General features: G+C 41.8%; 1 protein-coding gene and 1 pseudogene across 4 annotated transcripts in view; both read left to right on the top strand.

Annotated features, from left to right (window-relative positions):
• Positions 1–21,556, top strand: part of ZHX3 (zinc fingers and homeoboxes 3) — a 120,204-nt gene that overhangs the window by 70,062 nt on the left and 28,586 nt on the right. The gene's annotated exons all lie outside the window — the stretch shown is intronic.
• Positions 16,627–17,013, top strand: LOC102765025 (annotated as a pseudogene).

Here is a 21,556-nt window from a genome sequence, read left to right as displayed (position 1 = left end):
TTGAAAAGACATGTGGTTGTGATGCAGGGGACTGTATGAGGAAAAGTGTGTGTGTGTTTACAGGCAGTAGAAGTCACTGAAGTCACAGCCACAGTTGCATGCGAGAGGAGGACAGTGTTCAGATCCTTGCATAGGGTCCACAAAGGTGAATGAGGATTGCAGGGGGCCACGAAGGAGGCAGAAAGCCCAAGACTTCTGCTTAACTCTCAATATGCCCCACAAGGATGCTTTCACATACACTATCTTATTTTCTTTTCACAGTGAACCTTACACTGTATACACTGATACCATTCCCAGTTTGAAATAGAGAATTCTGAGCTGTGGAAGGTTAAATACTTCATCCAAGGCCCAGTGACCTGCACTGGGAAGTTGCCAGGTCAGGGATGAAACTCAGGTTCATCTGACTCCAACCATTGTGACAAGCCACTTTGAACAGCACTTGCTTCATCTGAGCCGACTAGTGTTAGCAAGTCTCAAAATGTCTTAATACTCTCTAAGAGCTATGCCTACAAATACTGCTAATACTAATCTAATACTTAGATTTTACTATTAATGCTGATACAATTCATATTTTTAAAGCCTTTTCTTCTTTTTCTTCTTTTTTTTTTAAATATATTTTATTGATATTTTACAGAGAGGAAGGGAGAGAGAGAGTTAGAAACATCGATGAGAGAGAGACATCGATCAGCCGCCTCCTGCACATCTCCTACTGGGGATGTGCCCGCAACCCAGGTACATGCCCTTGACCGGAATCGACCCTGGGACCTTTCAGTCCGCAGGCCGACGCTCTATCCACTGAGCCAAACCGGTTTCGGCTTTCTTTTTCTTCTTAACCTGACATCTCATGAAAATGTCAAATATATGATTAGTAGTTCACATTTCAGAAAAATTGGTGTGGGGGAGGGCCCAACCAAATTAGCAAAAAGTATAAATGACTGCATATACTTACATATGTATAATTTTTTAATGTTCAAGTAAGTGTGTATATATAATAGTTTATAGGATAAAAAACTACGACTTTCAGGAATTAGAAAGCTTTTAGTTAATATGGTAATTTTTAGTAAATGTGTGCTTTTAAACTATTTCCCCCTATCACCTGAGGATATGCTTTTTATTGATTTTAGAAGGAAGGAGGAAGATAGGGAGAGAGAGAGACAGACAGACAGACAGACAGACATCAATTTGTTGTTCCGCTTATTTATGTATTCATTGGTTGATTCTTGTACTTGGCATATCAGGACGATGCGCTGATCAACTGAGCTACCTGGCCAGGGCTCCAAAAGACATTTATTAAAGCAAAACCACCTTCAAACAAGTCCTAGGACAAAGGAGTGATTCTTCTTATGAAATATTCATTCTATGCTCATGGGGTCATGAATTCCAGGATTAGGGCCTAGGAGACAGATGGGAAAGAACCAAAAACAAACCTGACCTACTCTGTATCAAAAATATATTTCTGGTCAATGGATCAGTCCCTATTTAGTTACCAAAGGGAAATACTATCCCATTTAGGATTGGAGCCTTGAGGTTCCAGCATCAAAGTCTATAATTATGGAATGTGGCAAGCTTCTCTTCAGCATCTCATTTCACCCTTCCTTTGCTTCTGAAAGTAGAACTAGGGGGGGGAAAAAGTGTTTTTTGAGATAGAAAAATGCTGAAAATGTGGGGAAAGTATCTAAATCTTAAGCTAAGTCTGAAGTATTACTTTGTGGCATCAATAGTAAAAACAACAACAACAAACAATTGTTAGGCTTTGAAGAAAAAATTACTATCTATTATAACAGAGCTGTGGAACTGTAGCATGCTTCCTGCCAAAACAGAGATTATATATAGCACAGGGAAGAAAGAGCCCTGCTTTGCTCCAGTGGCTGCTGAGCGGAGTGGGAGAAGCACTTATGTAACTGGGTGTGCTCATTAGTTCTGCTGTAAATCCACACAGCTGGGCCTTGGCCGGGCCTTTGTTCTCCTCGGTATTAACTCTTACTTGCTTCCTCTGTGGCTCTGGGGGCTGGACCTGGCACATAAGGAAATGCTGGAGACCCGGAACCCAAAACACAGCCCTGACCGTCTGTTCTAGTGAAGCGGACAGACAAGCAAGCAACTACGGCTCACCTGGAGCAGGAAGCTGTGCTCTCTGGAGCCCAGAGGAGGCACAGCAGGGAGGAACTGCCAACTATGCCTGGGGCCTATGGTCATACTGGGAGGTCCCTTGTCTGTCAACAAACAAATTACTTGCCTCCCTATACCTTATATTCCTCCACTATAAAATGATAACATCCACACCATTTGTAGATAAGAAGCTCTAAAACAGAATGAATGGTCATGTGGTGCACCCTACCCAGAATATGCATTTCTCTGCCTCTGTACTGTCCTCAAACCCCCAGGCCCAGTTGTACTTTTTATTCTCTTTACTGGGCAACAAGGCCCCCTTTGTAAACTCTTGTCAGAACTTCTCTTGAACCTCAAAATTCTCTCACTTTCACCCCCTTTCTCCTTTTTCCTTCCAGCCTCCCAGGAGTAAGTATCCCAATTCCTGTCCACTTTTCCTGGCAACAGCAAGCAGGCTGAGGATGAGAGGTGCAGGAGTGGGAGGAAAGGGTGACACTAGTCCTAGACACATGTCCACTCAGCACTTTTCCTAATCCAGGTCCCCTCAAACCCTCCCAAATAGGTTTGGAAGTTTCGGGCTCCAGTAGCATTACCCATGTCTCCCTCTCTTGCTTCAATTTACTGAAAGGAGAAAAGAGAATAAGAGTTTGCCCTTTCCAAACGGCCTAGGCCTAGAGTCATTTCTCTCCTCCTGTGGACATTTTACTCCCAGCCAGGATCCCGCTGGGCATTCTTCCAGTGGACCCCAATGTGAGGTCACCTTTGGCTCCATTTGTCCTAATGTTATCTGAGTCCATAGCTGAGGGAGCTGATGAAAGGGCACCTGGGGCACACGTTGTTCCCTCTCCTGTCTGGGGTTCACAGACTCTCCTTCTTACACTAGTCTTCCCAGGCCCCACATCCAGCCAGGCCCCAGTAGCTGACACACACATCTTCCTCTAAGGCAGCTGTTCTCAACCTGTGGGTTGTGACCCCTTTGGGGGTCGAACGACCCTTTCACAGGGGCCACCTAAGACCATCGGAAAACACATATATAATTACATATTGTTTTTGTGATTAATCACTATGCTTTAATAATGTTCAATTTGTAACAATGAAAATACATCCTGCATATCAGATATTTACATTACAATTCATAACAGTAGCAAAATTACAGTTATGAATTAGCAATGAAAATAATTTTATGGTTGGGGGTTACCACAACATGAGGAACTGTATTAAAGGGTCGCAGCATTAGGAAGGTTGAGAACCACTGGTCTAAGGCAAATGTCTGGAGTCTTTTTTAATTGTCACAACAAGGGGATGGGTGAGATGTGCTAGTGGCACCTAGTGGATAAAGGTGAGGTACATTGCTAAATTTCCTATAATGCACAGCCCCTCCCTCCCCTGAACAAAGATTTATCTGGTCTAAAATGTCAATACCAAGGATGAGAAACCCTGATCTAAGAGATTTCCCATATGTCTATTTATGTGCTTGCCTGCTTCCATGTCTGTGTTGGGGGGCTCTTGTTACCCTCAAAAGCTCTTCTTCCCCAGAGGATGGTTTCACCTGTCTGAAGTCTTTCCTTGTCCCTAGTCCAGTAGAGCTGATCCTCACCCTAGGGTTTCTAAACCTCTTGTGTTCATTCATTGCAACACTTAACACCCTCTGCCTTCCAATAGCCCCCTTTAAACTAATTTATTCTGTCTCTTTTGAGAGCAGAGTAAGAGCTTAGCTATAATGAGGATGACCATTCACATCCATTTATATAATAACTAGAGGGCTGATGCACAAAATTCGTGGGAGGGGGAGTTCCTCAGCCCAGCCTGCACCCTCTTGCAATCCAGGACCCCTCACTCCTAACTGTCCAGCTGCTTGCTCCTAACCTCCCAGCTGCTCACTCCTTACTGCTTGACTCGCTTGACTCGCTGCTCCTTAGCTGCTACCTCAGAGGCAGGAGAGGCTCCCACCACCGCCACTGCACTCGCCAGCCCTGAGCATGGCTTCTGGCTGAGCAGCGCTCCCACTGTGGGAATGCATTGACCATCAGGAGGCAGCTCCTAGCGCCTGCATTGAGCGTCTGCACCCAGGTGATCAGTGCGTATCATAGTGACAGGTCATTCTAGTTGTTCCTCTGTAATGGTCGCTGGGCTTTTATTATATAGACTAGAGGCCCGGTGCACAAAAATTTGTGCACTCAGGAGGGTCCCTCAGCCCAGCCTTTGCCCTCTCGCAGTCTGGGACCCCTCAAGGAATGACCACCTGCTGGCTTAGGTCCACTTCCCAGGGGTATTGAGCCTAAGCTGGCAGTCAGACATCCCTCTGGTGGTCAGTGTGTTTCATAGTGACCAGTGATTCCCAGTCACTCTGCTGTTAGGGTCAATTTGCATATTACCCTTTTATTATATAGGATGTTCTAAGGCCCCAAACACTGCACTAGGAGAGTCAATGGCACAGTGTGGAATAAACATCAAGAGAGATCAGTCTGGTACCCAAATATAACATTCCAGCTCTACGACAATAGATATATAACCTCGCTGAGCTTTTGGTTCCACACAGGTAAGATAGAGGTAAAAATATCCATTTTCTAGAATTGTTTGAAGCTATGAGGATTTGTTAGCACAGAACCTGGCATGGCACACAGTGGTCAGTCAAATGTGGGTTGAAACTGAAAAATAAATCCAGGGTCCCCGATGTACCCTGAAAATAGAGTTCTTTCCCATTACACTCTTGGTAGCAATCTTAATTCCAGATAGCACCTCACCATTACACCTTACAAGGATGAGCACCAGGCCAGTAGCACATCCTATTCACTGGAGAAGTACTGGAGTGTTGAGACTTTCCCCTAATCCCATGGAAGCAGAGGAAATCCCGTACACTCTGACTGCCCACTGTTTTATAAGGAGATATTTCTACCCCTCTTGGAACACTGGGGCCCTAGAGCCATGCCCTGAAGTTTGGGCAGTCTGCCCTGACCTGAAGTAATAAAAAGTCAGCTGCTTTGTAAGGGGCTGCTGAGGCGGCAGAGCAGTGGTTCTCAACCTTCCTAATGCCGCGAACCTTTAATACAGTTCCTCATGCTGTAGTGACCACCAATTTCATTGTTACAAATTGAACATAATTAAAGCATAGTGATTAATCACAGAAACAATATATAATTATATATGTGTCTTCCGATGGTCTTAGGCGACGCTGGTGAAAGGGTCGTTCGACCCCCAGGTTGAGAACCGCTGCACTAGAGGGACACTGCATCCATTCACTGCCATGACTTCCTGGTACGTGGAGACCAGCACAGAGGGAGTAGTATTACATTTTGTTCAGACATTATATTACCTTTTTCCACACTGTTAGAGGTTAGTGACTATTGATCCTGTGGGCAAAGGCAATGTTCATATACTCCTAGAGCTGGGTTATAAAAACCATATAAATATCCAACAGTGCAAATACCATCTTGGATTTGCCCAGAGAATTTCAAACGTACTTCCTACATATGGCTTTATTTTTAGAACAGAGAGGAAGTCTGTGCACATCAAAGAAAACTAATTCCATCTTTGGGACAGCTATGTCCTAAGGCCTGCAGAAATATTATTGGCCTTCCATTTTTGTCAGCAGCTAAAGAATGAAGAAATACTACATGAGTAAGTCATGGGTCAGGGGCAGGAGATAGATGGCAAATGATCCATTGGACATCAGCATTCACAGGGCTCACCCAACTAACTCATCATGTTAAGACGAGCTCATTTTTAGAAATTTGATACATAAGAAGGAGTCTAAGATAAGTCAGTGCCTGCTCTTTACAGTAAATTAGATTATTTGAAAGGAAAGCATCTGGACCATTTTATCTTGGCTCTGTGCTTAGCTTTACTGTCACATCCTCTGCCTTCTGGGGGATCAACGTAAGGATGGCTTTTTTGAGTGTTGCAACGTATCGTTCCAAACGTAGCCTGTTCTCCTCATCTTTACCTATTTTCCCTCACAGGGAGTTCCAAGACCTATTTCTCCTTGAGTTTACCTCCAAGAAAATTTGCCTCTATGTAAGAATAAACATCAGTCTTTGTTAAATGATCAAGTGTCACTCAAAATGCACTTCCATATTTGCCCTTGATACTGGAGATCTGAGTCAAATTCAGTACCAGGTGAGGTGTGGAGGACATTATAATTGTCCCCATCCCAACATCTCTTCTATTCCCGCCTCCCTTCCATAGCAGACAGACAGTGTGTATGTCTTCTGATAGAGAAGGATTGGTCCCACCCTCAGCTCCAGGATGGATCTTGATTGTCTAAACTCAATAAGATAACTCCTGCATGTTGCCACAATGATTAACCCAGTAGCAGTCAGCATCTAGGGCTGACTAGCAGTCAGTTCAGGGCTGGCCTGTGTGACCCAGTTCAGGCCGTCAGAATGTTTGCTGAGGACTTTGGGAAGAAGGCTCCTCGGTGTTTTAAGAGGTCTTCGCAAAGTCAACCCACTCTCCATCCTGGATGGTGGGGACGTGAAGCCTGGGACTGCTGTCTCATCTTGCAGTGATTAGGGAAGCTACCCCTAGGAGGCAGCTAACGGAACAGAGAAAAACAAAAGAAAACACACAGGCCCTTGCTTTCATTATAAAGCAACTGAATCAGACCCCACCTATGGATTTTCCACTTACTTATGCCGATAAACCCACTTTATTATGTAAGCCATTTTGAATTGATTTTCATTACTTGTACCTTAGAACTCAAATGGAGATACATTTCCTTTTATTTTGTGTACTTTAGTGATTCTAATCTGTGGACTAAGCTTCTACCTTGGAGGAGGGGAGAGGGGTTAGAGAGCTCCATTTTGGCAAAGCATGAATTACCTATGTATTTCTTGCCTACATATTAATATTTTTCATATTTATCTGAAGGTTTTGCTTCATGAAATACAAATTTAGGTAAAACTACTGAATTTATAGGTTTATGTTATGTGTTTTTACAATGAACAGATGTTAAAAGCATCATGTACATTTCTTCAAAAATGTTTTTGGTAGTGAAGCCATTGCTTAGGTAAGTGTTTCCTTCTTCCCCCTTATCTTTCCTCCTCTTTCTTTCTTTCTCTCTCTCCCTTTCTCTAAACTATTTATCACCCATTTCTTTTCTATTTAGCCTTATCTCAATCTCTGTTATAAAATGAATTCTAATTAATTTTGTTTAGATGGCTACATTAAGATTCAGCTTAACTTTTCAAACCCTGTACCTATGAGTTCTACACACATGCAAACACATTCTGGGTATTGAGTGCTTTAGTATCAAGGGACCCAAACTTGATACTAAATCCCATGCAACAAAATGGGTACTGGATGGGAACCTTGTAATCATAGCCCCCCCTTTTTTGCTAGTAAAGCAGAACACTGCAGGTGTAATTGATGTATATACCCACAGTGTGCATATCACGATTGCAGAAACAGAATAGTCTGGTGCTGAGCCCTACCTCAGAGATCTTGCATCTAGAGAAAAGATGTACACCAGACACTATATGATCCAGGCCTATTTTTATAGAAGAACATATCAATAGACCATTCTGGAACCTCTTTCTTAGAATTACTTTACCAGAGCCCTTTGGAACCTTATGTTTAATAAATGTCAAGCATTGCTATTATGAAATACTAGAGGCCCAGTGCTCGTCATTTGTGCACTGGGGGAGGGGGAGCCCCTCAGCCTGGACTGCACCCTCTTGCAGTCCAGGACCCCTCGGAGGTTGTCCACCTGCTGGCTTAGGCCCGCTCCCTGCGGGGCAGGTGGACATCCCCAAAGGAGTCCTTAGCGCTGCCGTGGAGGCAGGAGAGGCTCCCACCACCACCACTGTGCTCACCAACCAAGAGCCTGGCTCCGGTCTTCTGGCTGAGTGGCGCTCGCCCTGTGGGAGCACACTGACCATCAGGGGGCAGCTCCTGCTTTGAGTGTCTGCCTCCTGGTGGTCAGTGTGCATCATAGTGATCGGTCGTTCCGCCGTTAGGTCGATTTGAACATTAGGGTTTTATTATATAGGATGCTATTTGCTAATAAAACATATTGTTCAAATGCCTGTTTCCTTACCTTTTCTATTCTACCACTGATTCTTTTTTTTCCCCTTTCTTTATTGATTAAGGTATTATATATGTGTCTTTATCCCCCCATTATCCCCCCGCTCCCCGCTCATACCCTCACCCTCCTAGTGTCTGTGTCCCTTAGTTATGCTTATAGGCATGCATGCAAGCCCATTGGTTGATGTCTCACTCTTACCCCCACCCTCCCCTACCTTCCCTCTAAGGTTTGATGGTCTGATCAATGCTTCTCTGTCTCTGGATCTGTTTTTGTTTATCAGTTTATGTTGTTCATTATATTCCACAAATGAGTGAGATCATGTGATATTTATCTTTCTCTGAATGGCTTATTTCACTTAGCATAATGCTCTCCAGGACCATCCATGCTGTTGCAAATGGTAGGAGTGCCTCCTTCCTTTTTACAGCAGCATAGTATTCCATTGTGTAGATGCACCGCAGTTTTTTAATCCACTCATCTGCTGAAGGGCACTTAGGCTCTTTCCAAATCTTAGCTATTGTAAATTGTGCTGCTATGAACATAAGGGTGCATATATCCTTTCTGATTGGTGTTTCTAGTTTCTTGGGATATAGTCCTAGAAGTGAGATCACTGGGTCAAATGGGAGTTCCGTTTTTAGTGTTTTGAGGAAACTCCATACTGTTCTCCACAGTGGCTGCACCAGTCTGCATTCCCACCCGTAGTCTAGCACTGATTCTTGATCAGTAATTCTCAGCCTATTTTTTTTTGAGCAATACAGCAGAGTTTTGATATAGAAACACAATTTTGACATCCCTCTCAGCTATGCAAACACAGATTTGCTGCAAGAAAAACATTATAATAATTCATAGTTGTAACTCATGGAAAAGAGGCTGCTGCTGGCTCTACATAGATATAAGCAAGCTAGCTGAGCTCTATTCACTTCTTTCCTCCTAAATAAAGTATAGCTGAATGCAAAGGAGAGAGACTTCTTATAAGGACAACCTTGAATTGTCACCCAGTTGGTTCAAAACAAAACATGAATGCTGGTATTTCATGTCATCAGTGACAAAGGCTCACTGGGCTCCCCAGCAGTTGCCTGGCCCTGCATGCTGCTTCTAGAATGCCTGTGGGAAGGCCAGGCCGAGGTGGCCAGCTGGCTGTGGAGACCTTATTCTAAGACTGTGCTGCCACTTTCTTGTGACACTGGAGTCAGAAGCAGAAAGCGTTTGCTGCCAGTGACCGAAAGGGCTATATTCAAGCAGTGACCTATTTTTGCTCTGTAATCAGGTTGGGTTTCTCTTTTTCCCTGTAGAGGCAGCAATCTTACATTCTTCTGAGTACGCGAGAAGCCAATTCCTTGTTGCCTCTTTGGCTTGGTTGTTTCATTTTGCCATAGGTCACTCTTAACTGGGGACAAGAATATCTGCCATCTTTCTCTAATTAGAGGGTAGGAGTTGATTTAAGAGAAAGCGATAAGATAGGAAAGCATGAACCAGACGAAGATGGATAGCTTATAAGGAAGAACAAAACCAAGGGAAGTAGATAGAGGAAGGTGTTAGGGATTTTCAGGTTCAGGGCTCTGCTCTTTTAAATCCTAGTCATGCATATGAACTAATCACTTAGCTTGTTCATTAAATTTGTGTGAGCTGCATATATGTTAAGTGATAGAGGCATAGTGATAAAGAGATACATCTTTAGCCTCAGCCCATCGTCATGTGGAAGGGGAAGATGGTACCCAAGTTAATGCGTTGTCTGCAGTGCTACAAGGGAGATGGGCACAGGGTAAGGCTGCTGATTAGCTGGCAAGGATAATGTTAGAGGAATACCTGCTTGAGCTTCCCAGCCAGACTACTGGCCTTCTAGTGCTCTCCACTCCAGCCTGTTCTCACCTCCCTCAGACCAGGGTCTGGTCTGCTTTGTTTTTGTTTGATGCCACTTGGGCGTGTTCTCTATATAATGTGTAGGAGTCAGGCTGTTTAGGTGTGTCTCTCATGTCTCCTCAAGGAGACTTTTGGGACAGAAGGAAGTGTCCCAAATGGTGATGTGCCAGGGGCCATTCTTTATTTTTTAGGCCTTGAGGTATTTACACCTAGAATGGTGTGTGCTCCTGTGTCCTCTGCCTGGACAATCTTCTCAGCCTTAAGACTTGCTCCCACAGGATTTATGTCTTGCTCGGATGTCCTGAGCCAAGATAGTTCTTCTCTGGTGTTTTCACTGCCCTTTACTTTTCCTCTGTTAGTACGTAGAGCTCTGAGTTTCAACTTATCTATTTTCTCCTGTATCTCTGTCTTCCTCACTGGACTGTGAATCTCAGACACAGGGCCTGTGTTGTGTTTATCTAGGACACAGCAGCTGCTTAACTGTAGTGAGTCACATGAGTGAAGTATGTGTGTCACTTAAATGAAGCTCCCACCCAGAACCAAGATGACTAAAGATATGGAGAGGAATGCAAAACATTCTTGATTGATTCTCAGACTTTTGGAGCCGGTGGAATGTCTTTTTTATTTAAAAATAAAAGAAAGGTAGATGGAGGAAGTTTTTAAGCACATAGCCTAGGAGAATGGCTGCTGGCATTCAGGAGACAAAGAGATCCAGATTGGTAAGGAAGGGCTCTATACACTATGACAGAGAGGGGGACATGTCGAAAGAGCACCCAATTCAGGTGTCCCCTAATTTTTGTATATAATGTACTTCTGAATGCAGGACAAAATTGAACTTATCTGGTGGATAGCATTGTCATGCCTCAACATGAAATGTTTATGTGCCAGCTGAATGCAACATTCAAAAAGTGATGGGGAAGCAGCCATATTTAATGTTTACAGAAGTGAGGTTTCTTGTGTAAGAGCCTTCCTGGTACCAAAGGGGGAAATGCATAGTACATGCCTGATAAAGATGGATGAAGCAACTAAATGAACACTAGGGCCAGCTTGGCATATATATTTCTCTTGATTCTATCATGGTTTGGACCTTATTTTTTGAGAAATAGTGATATATATCAAGAATCTTCCTTGTTTGAAAGACAGTTATGTACACCAGAGGGTGCTGTGTTTCAACTTTCATATCTTTAGTTTTTTTCCATTCCTGTGGTTGTATGTTACTTGATTCATTTGAAGATTAGCCAGTTGAGGATATGCCCTCAACAAAGGATTGTGAAGACCTAACCACACTCTATCCATTTGCTGCCTTCTTAGCATGATAAAAGCATTTGGAAGTGGCCACTACATACTCCTTGGGTGTATTTAACTGTGTACTAGTTCTTAGCCATTAAGTTCTTTCTTTAAAACTAGACTTTTCTTATGCTGCAGCTTAAGTCCATTTTCAGTATTCTTTCTTTGATGGAAATGGAGACCATCTGGTCACCATCATCTGTATAATAACAATGATTGAAGATGGTTATTAAGTCACCCTTCGGCCTTTTCTCTTGTCTAGGCAGAATTGTCTCTGTTCCTGTGGCTATTCCCCATAAATCTCATTTTCCAACTCTTTAATCATCTTGGTGGCTTTCTTTGGAAACTACATCAAAGGCTCAGTTTTAGTGCCTCTATTCTGGTGGGATCTGGGCTTTCAGCTAATGGATATGGAATGTGGTTGTTTTCACCATCCAGTTTCTTAGCCAATCCCCATATTTCCAAGGCAATCAGAATCTACTAATAACTATTAAGGAGCTAATTATTATAGTTGTGACATGCTTTATAAATATTATTAAGGTATTGATTTAATATAAAACACAAATTTTAGCTTGTAATCTAGTTATTGACTGATATACTTTTGCAGCCTAGTTTGTTACATTTAGGATCATTTTCTGTGCTGACTGTTAAGTGGACGTGTTACCTCTTATTGGAGGATATGAATTTTGTTGTGTTTCCTTCATTCATTATTCACTCAACATATATGAATGTCTACTGAAACAAAACATGGTTCTTTACTTGAAGGAGTACACAATCTACAATCTAGAGGGAAAGTCAAACACGTGCTTAAAAAAAATTACAAAATGAATGCAGAGTACTATAAAGGGTGACTTAAGCACAGTGGAAGTTTAGAAAGGCTCCCTTGAAGATGTCATATTTGATGTTGGTCTGAACATGAATTAGTCTTCAGGGATAAAGGAGTTAAAGAAAACTCTCATGCCCGAGCTGGTTTGGCTCAGTGGATAGAGCATCGGCCTGCGGACTGAAGGGTCCCAGGTTCGATTCTGGTCAAGGGCACATGCCCGGGGTTGTGGGCTCGATCCTCAGTAGGGGGTGTGCAGAAGGCATCCAATCAATGATTCTCTCTCATCATTGATGTTTTTCTCTCTCTCCCCCTCTCCCTTCCTCTCTGAGTTCAATAAAATATATATTTTTTAAAAAGGCGGATCTTGTGAGGTGACTCTTGTACACATGAAGGTAAGGAGGCTGGTATGTCAGGGTGCATGCAGCGAACTAGGTGTAGCCAAGCATGAACTTGAGTGGCTGATGCCAGACTGAAAAACTGCCCATGTCAAGCCAATAGGTATCCAACAGAAATATAATGTGAGTTGCATATGTCATTTTATAATTTTAGGAGCAACATTTTAAAAAATAAAAATAAATAGAAAATGAGCTATCAAGCCTTGAAAAGACATGGCGGAACCTTAAATGCATATTGCTAAATGAAAGAAGAAGCCAATCCCAAAAGGCTAGGTATACTCTCTAATTCAAACTGTATGACATTCTGGAAAAGGCAAAATTGTTGAGACATTAAAAAGATCATGGTGGCCAGAGCTTAAGGGGTGGGAAGGGATGAATAGGTGGAGCACAGAGGATTTTTAGGGCACTAAAAACTACTCTGTATGATACTAAAATGGTGCTGACATGTCATTATAAATTGGTCCAAACCCTTAAAATGTACAACATCAAGAACGAGTTATAATGTAAACTGTAGACTTTGGGTGGTAATGATGTGTTCATGTAGGTTCATCAGTTGTAACAAATGTGACACACATAGGAGATGCTGACAACAGGAGAGGTTATGCATGTGTGGGAACAGAGGTGATATGCGAAATCTCTATACCTTGCTCTCAATTTTCCTGTGAACCTAAAATTGCTCTAAAAAATAATCAAAATAAGTTTAATTTTAATAATATATTTTATTTAACTCAAACTATCAAAAGTTAACATTTCAACATATAGTAAAATTATTAATGAGATATTTTACAAAACTTTTTGTACTAAATTTTGTTTTAAAACTTTTATTATTTTTAATTAATCTTTATTATTAAACGTATTACAGATGCCCCCCTTTTTTTCCATTGACCCGCTCCACCCCACATCCATCCCTCCCAGACCTTCACCACACTATTGTCTGTGTCCATGGTCTATGCATATATGCACATAAGCTCCTTGGTTAATCTCTCCCCACCCACTCCCCACCCCCATTTTTCCTCTGAGATTCATCATTCTAGTCCATGCTTCTATGTCTCTGGATCTATTTTGTTCATCAGTTTATTTTGTTCATTAGATTACACATATGAGTGAGATCCTGTGATACTTTTTTTTCTATGACTGGCTTATTTTGCTTACCATAATACTCTACAGGTCCCTCCATGCTGTCTCAAAGGGTAAGAGATCCTTCTTTTTCACATGGGCATAGTATTCTATGGTGTAAATGTACTACAACCTTTTTGTCCACACATCTACTGATGGGCACTTGGGCTGTTTCCAGATCTTAGCTATTGTAAATTGAGCTGCTATGAACATATTCTTTCTCATTGGTGTTTCGGGTTTTGTAGGATATATTTCTAGACATGGGATCACTGGGTCAAACGGTAGTTCCATTTTTAATTTTTTGAGGAAACTCTATACTGTTTTCCACAGTGGCTGCACCAGTCTTCATTCCCATCAGCAGTGTACAAAGTTCCCTTTTCGATACATCCTCACCAGCACTTGTCATTTGTTGATTTGTTAATGATAGCCATTCTGACAGGTGTGAGGTGATATCTCATTGTCGTTTTAATAATCATATTGCTGATATATATATATATAAAATATATTTTTATTGATTTCATAAAGAGGAAAGGAGAAGGAGAGAGAGATAGAAACATCAATGATGAGAGAAAATCAATTGTCTGCCTCCTGCATGCCCTCTACTGGGGATCAAGTCTGAAACCCAGGCATGTACCCTGACCAGGCAGGAATCGAACTGTGATCTCCTGGTTTATGGGTCAATGCTTAACCACTTGGCCACACCAGCCAGGCTCTACTAAGTTTTTTGTTTTTGTTTTTAATATATTTTATTGATTTTTTACAGAGAGGAAGGGAGAGGGATAGAGAGTTAGAAACATCGATGAGAGAGAAACATCGATCAGCTGCCTCCTGCACACTCCCTACTGGGGATTGCCCGCAACCAAAGTACATGCCCTTGACCAGAATGGAACCTGGGACCCTTCAGTCTGCAGGCTGATGCTCTATCCACTGAGCCAAACCGGTTAGGGCTCTACTAAGATTTTTTGAAATCTAGTCTGAACTTTATATTACATCTCAATTTGCACTAGCTACATTTGAAGTGCTCAAATAGGCATATGTGGCTAGTGGCTGCTGTATTAGACAGAAAAGGTCTTGAAGACTGAAACCTGAGTTTCAGTTGTCAACCACACCACTCTCCTGCTCCCTGAGCACTCTAGTAACACAAACGGAAGGCGGCTTGCAGACGATCATTTAATCCCATGGTGTCAGTTGTTGTTCACACTGCATGGTGGCCCAAGTTCAGAGCATCTAGAGCAGTGGTTCCCTACGTGGGTTCACATGCCCCACAGGGAGGCAATTTGATTTTTAAGGGGGGTAATTCAAGAATGAGTTATTGACAGTGAATTTTTTGCATTTCTTATGGTTCTAGGGCCTCATATACAGTATATAAATATATATGCATTTCAGTTCTCTATTATATGTTTTGAAACTTTATTTGCTATTTTTTCATACCTCTTCTTCTTCTTCTAGTTATTATTATAATTGTTATTATTTTAATTTCTTAGTGATTTCTTCCGCAGTACTTCAACTATTTTTTCGTTCTTTTATTTTTCTTTTTCATGGATGGCATGTTCTTTGGAAGCTTGTTTAGAGCAAGTTAATGGCCTTTTAAGCTTCCTCCACATGAATAGGAAGTCACTTTTTGAATAATAAGAATTATATGTCACAGGGTGGGCATCAGGATTTTAGAGATGTTTAGGTGGGGCATGGCCAAAAAAACATTGAGAACCACTGATCTAGAGCAATTCTGTCCAGTAGAAATATAATGTAAACCACATGTGTGATTTAAAATGTTTTAGGAACCACATTGACAAAGTAAAAAGAAACAGATGAAATTAATTTTAAGAATTATTTAATCCAATATATCCCAAATACTGTTTCAACATATATTAATGTTAAAAATTATTAATGAGGACATATATACCAGTGAAATAGAATAGAAAGCCCAGAAATAAACCTTTACACATACAGTCAAATGACATTTGACAAGATTCAATAAGAAAAGGATAGTCCTTTCAACAGCTAGTGCCCAGAAACTATAGGCAACTTAGAATGATGTTGGCCCTTTTCCTTACACCATATACAAAAGTTAATTTAAAATAGATAAAGACCTAAATGTAAGAGCTAAAACTATAAATCTCTTCGAAGAAAAGATAAGGGGAAAGCTTCATGACATTTGATCTGGCAATTATTTCTTGGATATAATACCAAAGACAAGGCAGCAAGAAAAAAAAATAGATCAATTGTGTTACATCAAAATTAAAAACTTATGTACTTCAAAGGACATATTCAATAGAGTGGAAAGTTGACCTATAGGATGGAAGAAATTATTTGCAAATCATATATCTAATAAGGGGTTAATATCCAGAATATATAAAGAATTCCTACCAGTCAACAACCAAATACAACTTGATTTAAAAATGGGCAAAGGACGTGAATAGACATTTCTCCAAAGAAGCTGTACAAATGACTAATAAGCACATGAAAAGATGTTCTACATCACTAATCATTAGGGAAATGCAAATCAAAAGCACAGCAAGATACCACCTCGCACCCATTAGGATGGCTACTATAAAAAACAACAACCAGAAAATAACTAATGTTGGCATGGATGTGGAGAAATTGGAACCCTTGTCATTTTTAGTAGGAATGCAAAATGGTACAGTTTCTATGAAAACAGTATGGCAGTTCTCAAAAAGTTGAACATAGAATTACTATTTGATCTTAAGGAAGAATGGAAAAAAGACTGAGACAGAAATAGAGGGAAAAGCTGGGCCTGGGTGTGGCATCTGCCCTCTGATAGATGAACCGCATGTTTAATTTATACTCGAAGTAACAGGAAGTTACATCACATCTGGGTAGGCCTTGAGTTTCTGGCGACATAGTGAGATCCACCCCCTACCTAGCTAGCACCTGGGCTGGAAAGGTCAGACTAATTGACGTCCTTGTCTTTGGGCTAGGAACGCCTCCAGGGCGTGGCTTTGCCTGCACCCTAGGTTCAGCCGACATATTTAAAAACGCCCTATGTGCTGCCAGTGGCCCCCCACACATATTGATTAAAAAAGCTGATCTAAAAAATACAAGATCAGGGTTTTATCCCATTGTTGGCAGAAGCCAGGCTTGTGGGACGCCTAGAGTGGGGATTCCAGGTCCCAGCCAGGAGATTTCTGATCAGGATTGTTACAATGAGTCCGTGGAAACAAATCCTCAGTGACTTCTTAAAGCAAATCACTGAAGACCAGTGGTGATAAAACTAAATTCTTGAGTGGATTATCGAAGGAGCCTGGTTTGCCTGGATGGCTGCATAAAAATAGTCTTGGGAAGAATATGTAAATGGACAACTGAAGACTAAGTATGCGGATGCATTTATCCGAGGAAACAATGTGTGATACATGAGCACACAGAAGAGAAGGACGTGAAAACATCAAGAATGCAGTATTTTTGCCCAACCGGTGTGGCTCAGTGGTTGAGCATCGACCTATGAACCAGGAGGTCATAGTTTGATTCCCAGACAGGGCACATGCCCAGGTTGTGGGCTCTACCCCCAGTAGGGGGCTTGCAGGATGCAGCCAATCAATGATTCTTTCTCATCATTGATGTTTCTATCTCTGTCTCTCTTTTCCTTCCTCTCTGAAATCAATAAAAATATATATTTTTAAAAGAATATAGTACTTTTCATACTTGGATATATATGAAATTTTGGGGGTGCTTTTTGATATAATTTGTTATGAAAGTTTTGGGGTTCTTTTTTGATATAATTTGTTGTATTTCATAATAGTTGCTGATTTTTCAGTGACACATGAATAAGATAAATGTATAAAATTGTGGATTTCGTTATAAAAAATTCTTTCATATTTAAGTTTCAGTCATTTTCTTTTACCTCTATGTCAGTGTGCAGAATGTAAAAATTGTTTTTTTTAAAAAGATACCAGATCAGCATTTGTTCTGCTCCTCTTTAAATAAAGAACTCTGTACTATTAAAAAATTATTGAGATATTTTACACTCCTTTTCATACTAAGTCTTCACACCTAATGTGTATTTTACCCTATCATACATCTCAATTTGGACAAGCCACACTTGAATTACTGAAGAGCCACATGTGACTAGTGGCTATTGTATCAAACAGCATAGGAATAGAATCTTCTGATTGGAAGTAGGAATTCTTTAAATCAAGGAGACATGAACAGATTTGTTTTTGAGGATGTTGACTCTGTTGATAATGTTAGAGATGGACAGAAGAGGAGAAAGAACTAAGGGCTGGGAGCTTCAAGGGTTTTTGTAGGACTTCAAGCCAGAACCAACAAAGGACTGAATTATGGTAAAAGACACAAGGATAAAGCCAATAGCCATTGCCTGTGGTGTACTTGCTATGTCTCAGGCATGTTATTGCACCCCTCACACCCATATCTTTTTTTCTGTTTGCTTATTAATCCTCACCCAAATATAGTTTTTTATTAATTTTTAGAGAGAGTGGAAGGAAGAGAGGGAAGGCGGGGAGAGAGAAATGTTGATGGGAGACACACACATCCATAGGTTGCCTTCCCTGGGAAGACACGCACCCCGACTGAGGCTGGGGACGATTCTGCAACCCAAGTATGTGGCCTGTGGCCTTGCCAGGAATCGAACCTATGACCTTTTGGTGTTCAGGTTGACACTCTAACCACTGGGAAACACCAGCCAGGGCACTCACACCTGTATCATAATTCTTGCAAGAGCTCTGAGAGATGAAGGATTTTATCTCCACTTACAAAGAAGAAGAAAGGGGGACATAGAAGATAAAAGTACTGTGCTTGTGTTCCAGAGCTCATAGGTAGCAGAATCAGGATATAAACCAGGCCTGTCTGGCTCCTTTGGACTGTGTCTCACATGGGTGGAGATGAGAGGTCCGATTTGAAACATTCTTAGATTTATAGGATGTGATGGCAGCTGGATAAGAGAAAGACATGAGGGCTGCATAAAGGACACATGAGTGATTTGGAGATTGGATCTCTTGCTTGGAAATCTGTATACATGGTGCGAAGTGAGATGAAGATCTAGGCAGTAGAACATGGTGGCTGAATTTTCGTTTTGCTTATTTTGTTTAGGTTTATTTTTCTTGAGGGGTAAATGCCAAAGTAAGGAGGCAAAAACTATGTGTGTAGTTTTTAAAAACCTACAGGGACCAGTGGCAGTTGGAAGTGATGGATTTGGAGCTTGGCAGATAATTCAAGCCTGTTCAGGGTGATTTGGAGGTCACTTGGGTACAGGAGATTGCAAAGCCCTGGCAGAGATGAGTTTGCTCCCTTGTAGAGAGCTTTTAGAGGCATGGGTCTTAACCTCCTTTGGGGCTTGAATGACTTTGAGACTCGCCAAGGAGTTGGAGAGGGCCACTTGACTGGTGACCTTGATGCAAGTAGTTTGGGCAGAATGGGAGGGTGAAATGGAGCCTTCAGTGTGCCAAAGACTGACTGAGCAAGAAAGTTAAATAAGTGGGATGGTGGAGGCTGGCTCTGCGGGGGAGAGGGGAGGTGAAAAGGGAGAGGGCCAATTAAGAGGATGATTTCTATTCTTATGAAAGTTAAGTAGTATTTTAAGTAAAGTCAAATGAAAATTTATTGTCCAAGATTATCATAGAAACAACACATAATATTAAAGCATTCCTTTTGTTTAAAAACAAATAAATATAACTTTTACCAAATTTATCATGGTAGGTGCATCATGTCCATTCTCATATCAAAAGAAGTTCTTAGGAACTTTTTATTTAGGCTCCTGAAATCTCATAGAAAGAAAATAAATATGCTTACCAATTTGAACCAGAAGGTACATCTCCCCAAACTCTCCTGGGTGTTATCACTGTTGTGCCTGCATGTATTTCCTCCCATATCGTAGGGAGAGAGTTAAGGTAGGAATAGGGATATATGTGTACTTTATTCCTGGTTTGACAATGGTTATGAAGAAATAGTTGTTGAAATTCTATATTTTACACAATCATAGCCACTCTTACTTTTGTGAAGTGATTGACTTTACAGTTTACTAGAGGCCTGGTTCACGAAATTCATGCATGGGGGGAGGGGGGTCCCCTCAGCCCAGCCTTCATCCTCTCCAATTCGGGACCTCTCGGGGAATGTCCGACTGCTGGTTTAGGCCCGATCCTGGACATCTCTCTCTCAATCCTGGACCGCTGGTTCCTAATCGCTCACCTGCCTGCCTGCCTGGTCGCCCCTAACTGCCCCTCCTGCTGGCCTGGTTGCCCCCAACTGCCCCCTCTGATGGCCTGGTCGCCCCCAACTGCCCCCACTGCAGGCCTGTTCACCCCACACAGCCTGCTGTTCAGTTGTTTGAGCATCCCTCACTAACCCCCCTGCTGGCCTGGTCACCTCACACAGCCTGCTTGTTCAGTTGTTTGGTCGTCCCTCATGACCCCCCTGCCAGTCTGGTCACCCCACACAGCCTGCTTGTTCAGTTGTTTGGTCGTCTCTCACTAACCCCCCTGCTGGCCTGGTCATAGGCAGCCATCTTGTGAGGGCGTGAGGGTTAATTTACATATTACCTCTTTATTATATAGGATAAAATAGAGAAGGCTCAGGTGCTGAGGTCTATTATTCCTCCTTTCCCCTGGGTGACCTTGGCACCCTAAGGTTCCTCATGAGACAGCTGAGCACCCCCAGAGACCTCCAGCATGTCTTCCATCTGGTGTTCAACACCTCTGTTCTGCTGCCCTGTTCAGGACAATGATGTGAAAGTGACCCTGATCTTGAAGAGTTCTGGAAAAATGTGGAATTTTTTTTTTAATCAAGTTCAGTTGGTACCTTTGGTTGGGCATCATAAGATTGGAAGTGGATTTGGATAGAAATATCCTAGCTCTAAGTCACAAGGCTGATAAACCCAGTGAATGCCAGTTAATCCTTCTTGTCAAGGGAAACTTATAACTTCTGGATGAATACTAACAACATTCAAAACATTACTCATAAAGTGAACATTATTAAAACTGTCCTGGGCCAACTGAGGCAGTGCCACAGCCCTGCACTGTCCCAGGGCGCTGTGCCCTGGTTTTCTGTAGCACCATTCTACTCAGGCCTAGGATATTTTCCAACAGAGAGAGAAGGAAAGGTTTAATAGATTCCTTTCCTTCTTGACAAGGAGATAAATTTGAAATTTGACCTGTGGAATGCACTTAAAAATAGAGGAACCTGGAGAACATTGGAAAGGACTAGGAAACAAACTTGAGAGGGAGATAATTTGGTGACAAGAGTAAAAATAATTTGAAGACAAATACTACTTCTATGGTGCTGCTCTGCTGGCATCATTGGGTGGTGGGGAGCATAACATAAATGGGATATATAACCAAAAGAATTGAATGTAGGGCCTCAGAGAGATATTTGCACACCCATATTCATAGCAGCATTATTCATAATAGCCAAAAGATGGAAATAACCTAAATGTTCATCAACAGATGAGTGAATAAAGAAGATGTAGTCTATACAATGCAATATTATTCAGCCTTAAATGAAGGGCTTCTCCCATCCCTGGCCTGGAAGCTCAGTTGGTTAGAGTGTTGGCCTGATACACCAAGGTTGCAGGTTCAATCCCTGGTCAGGGCACATACAAGAATCAACCAATGAATGCATTAATAACTGGAGTAAAAAATCAGTGTTTCTCTCGCTCTCTCTCCCTTCCTCGCTCTATAAAAAAAAAATAAGGAAGGAAATCCTGTCACATGGTCCAACTTGGATGAACCTTGAGGACATTATTATAAGTGAAACTAGAGGCCCATTGCATGAAGAGATTTGTGCAATAGGCCTTCCTTCCCCTGGCTGCCAGCACCGGTTTTCCTCTGGCACCTGGGACCCAGGCCTTTGCTCTGGCTGCAGCAGAGAAGCCAAGCCTCTACAATCTTCAGCTGTCTTCAGTCTTCGCTCCATGCCAGCATATGCAAATTAACTGCCATCTTTGTTGTATTAATTTGCATACACATCCCGGTC

The sequence above is a fragment of the Myotis davidii genome, unplaced genomic scaffold, assembly GCF_000327345.1.
Source record: "Myotis davidii unplaced genomic scaffold, ASM32734v1 scaffold199, whole genome shotgun sequence".
Classification (NCBI taxonomy): domain Eukaryota; kingdom Metazoa; phylum Chordata; class Mammalia; order Chiroptera; family Vespertilionidae; genus Myotis; species Myotis davidii.
The sequence above is the reverse complement of the archived record's forward strand: the minus strand, read 5'-3'. Positions and strand labels throughout refer to the sequence as shown.